Source organism: Odontesthes bonariensis, chromosome 11, assembly GCF_027942865.1.
Source record: "Odontesthes bonariensis isolate fOdoBon6 chromosome 11, fOdoBon6.hap1, whole genome shotgun sequence".
In the NCBI taxonomy this organism is placed as follows: domain Eukaryota; kingdom Metazoa; phylum Chordata; class Actinopteri; order Atheriniformes; family Atherinopsidae; genus Odontesthes; species Odontesthes bonariensis.
In genome coordinates, this window is record NC_134516.1 from 26,937,215 (window position 1) to 26,939,839 (window position 2,625).

Here is a 2,625-nt window from a genome sequence, read left to right on the forward strand (position 1 = left end):
AAAGAAAACAAAATCGTCATCCTTGCGGTCTGGTCATGATATAGGCTACCTAAATGATCGAAAGGTCATACTCACGGTCGAATCCATGCACCTGTTGAGACCCAAACTCCAGAAATCCTCACGGAGAAGGCAGACCTCTCCATCTTTGACGAGGAGTTCATTAGCTGGGCGGATGGTGTCCAGGACATATTTCAGCTACAATGCATGTCATACTCACAGTTATGGCAGGAGTAAGCCATAATTAACACACAGCATGCCAGTACTATGGGTCAGTGACAAAAAAAGCATATTAATAATTAAATAATAATAAATAATCTTTTCAGAAGTCACTTGCCAGGGCATCCTGAAAAGGACCTGCGTCTTTGGCCCATTTGTCACCCAACCAGGCGTATCCATGGTCTTGCTTCAGGGAACAGGAATTGTAACCATGGTGGTCATGATAGACTGACAGCCTCTGACAATCGTGGCCTGCTAACATACCACGAAAACATTAATAAAAGAGAAATTAACTTTAATGTCATACAGATCACCTCCACAAATTAAGCTTCAAAAGATAAGATAACTCTTACTCTCCACTCGATGATATGGCTTGAGACGAGAGATATTATGCTTTTGCCGTGTCCCCTTCTCTGTAGTGATTGTGGCAACACCTTTTCCCGACAGGCCTACAACTGTATATGGCCCTCTGTGGCGGGCAGACAGGCCTTCTGTGAGGGTCTTGTTCCTCGGGTTCTGCGACACCAGCACCTGATCACCAACACCAATTGGACGGACTGGCAATTTTTTGCCCTTGCGGGTGGCAAATCCCTTCATTTGGCGTTGCTGTGCCCTTTCAATGTTTTGCAAAACCTAAAATACAGTAGTAGACATAATACAATAGTCATTGTAGGCCTGGCTAAAACACACCTATTCTGATCATCACCTATTGTCTTTTAGAACTGACCTTCTCGTTCACCGCTTTCATTTTATTGACCGCACTGTCAATGTCCTCCTCTGGATTGCCCAATTCAAAGTCTGTCAGGGGACAGGCGTTATGCACCTCAGGCAACACTGGATGGCGGTGGAACATCAGATAGAAAGGTGTATGCCTTGTGGATGCCTAGACACATATCACATTTACATTAGGATTATAAATAGACAACAGGAAACAGAAAAAAGCTAGAACAAATAGCCACCTGTGAAGATGTGTTGATGCCATAGATGACAGCATCGAGGTGCAGATCCCAGTCATCATGAGCATCGTTCACATATTTCCTTAAAGCTGCAGTCTGCAACTCTTTTTCAAGCATAATGCCGGGAACTGTCCGGGGATTCTGAAAGTAGTACATTAAATACCCCAATACAAAAAAAAATGAGTTCTCTAGGTCCCCTATATGTCCCGCTAGGTCCCTCCAAAGCCAGCAGGTTTGTTTACAAAATTGCAGACCGGACCGGTAAAAGGTAACCAATCAGGTTACGAGCTGGGCTCTGCTGCCTGTCAATCACCGATTGTGCACGCGCGATACAAGGTAGGCTCGTCCCCACGCTTATTTATCTGGACTATTGAACTTCATTACGGGCTAGTCTACTTACTGTGTCTTCCATGATCGCAAATGACAGCTGAGTTGATGAATGAGGAGTCGTGTACGCGCATCTGGCGTGCACGTCTACGTGCACAAGTTCTCATGTGTTTTGATGGGGCGGGACAGGAAGTTGAATAACTTTTTATTTTTCGGTTAAAAAATAAGCATTTCTTGCATTTTGCGACTACGGAGGTCACCGTTTTCAACTTCAAGCGTTCTGATAGATCATGTAAACTCTTAAAATGCCAAAAAGCAGGACTTTACATATGACAACAACAAATCCTGCACACTGCAGCTTTAAGGCACGCTTGATGTTTTGGTTAGTCCGCTCATCCTTCACATTAATAAAAAGTACAAATTAAAATGCAATAATTTATTTTTTTAAAGCATAAATTCCATGCACGGTATGTACAAAAAAAAAACAAACATATTTTTTATTACCTGGCCATTCGTCTGGGGGTGATAGGCACTGGAGACCGAATGCTTAATGTGGAGCATGTCAAAAATTCTCTCATTTAACTGTGGACAAATTATGTTAAAAAAGATTATGGTTCCATGAATGATGAATGATTTCATTCATGAAGAAGTATGATGAGCCACAAGTTTGTAAATGGGCCAGAATGACAACAACTGAACTGGATTGAAGGCAGTTCTACTGATGCAGACACCAACACTGTTACTGATGTAAAAAGCTTCTCACCTCGTTTACAAACTCCTTCCCTTGGTCAGTTATTATTCTGTGGACCATACCGAACGTGTACATGATTTTTACAAGTGCTCGGCATACCTCCACTGCTGTCTTCGAAGGAAGAGGGGCGGCAGCAACCCACTTACTGTACAGGTCGGTCATGGACATAATGTACTTATGTCCTCTTTCCGTTTCCTTCAGTGGACCAACAAGGTCCAGCCCGATGACGGTCCAGGGATCTGTAACCTGACAAAAATGCCTCATATTTATGTCACCTACATTTTGCAGATGGATACATAAAAGTAACACACATTGTGTATGTTTTTTCTTGAAAGAATGCAAACCGCCTGCTTGAATTGAATAAAAACTCACTAC

The 2,625-nt window shown here is 42.7% G+C and overlaps 2 long non-coding RNA genes across 2 annotated transcripts; both read right to left on the reverse strand.

Annotated features, from left to right (window-relative positions):
- Positions 1-619: 619 nt before the first annotated feature.
- Positions 620-1,257, reverse strand: LOC142391423 (uncharacterized). Its single transcript, XR_012770555.1, has 3 exons — positions 1,176-1,257; positions 944-1,099; positions 620-849 (listed from the first exon to the last, which is right to left on the reverse strand). It is a non-coding gene; the product is annotated as an uncharacterized LOC142391423 (long non-coding RNA).
- A 605-nt stretch (positions 1,258-1,862) lies between these two features.
- Positions 1,863-2,298, reverse strand: LOC142391424 (uncharacterized). Its single transcript, XR_012770556.1, has 3 exons — positions 2,263-2,298; positions 2,004-2,081; positions 1,863-1,896 (listed from the first exon to the last, which is right to left on the reverse strand). It is a non-coding gene; the product is annotated as an uncharacterized LOC142391424 (long non-coding RNA).
- Between the last annotated feature and the right edge of the window lie 327 nt (positions 2,299-2,625).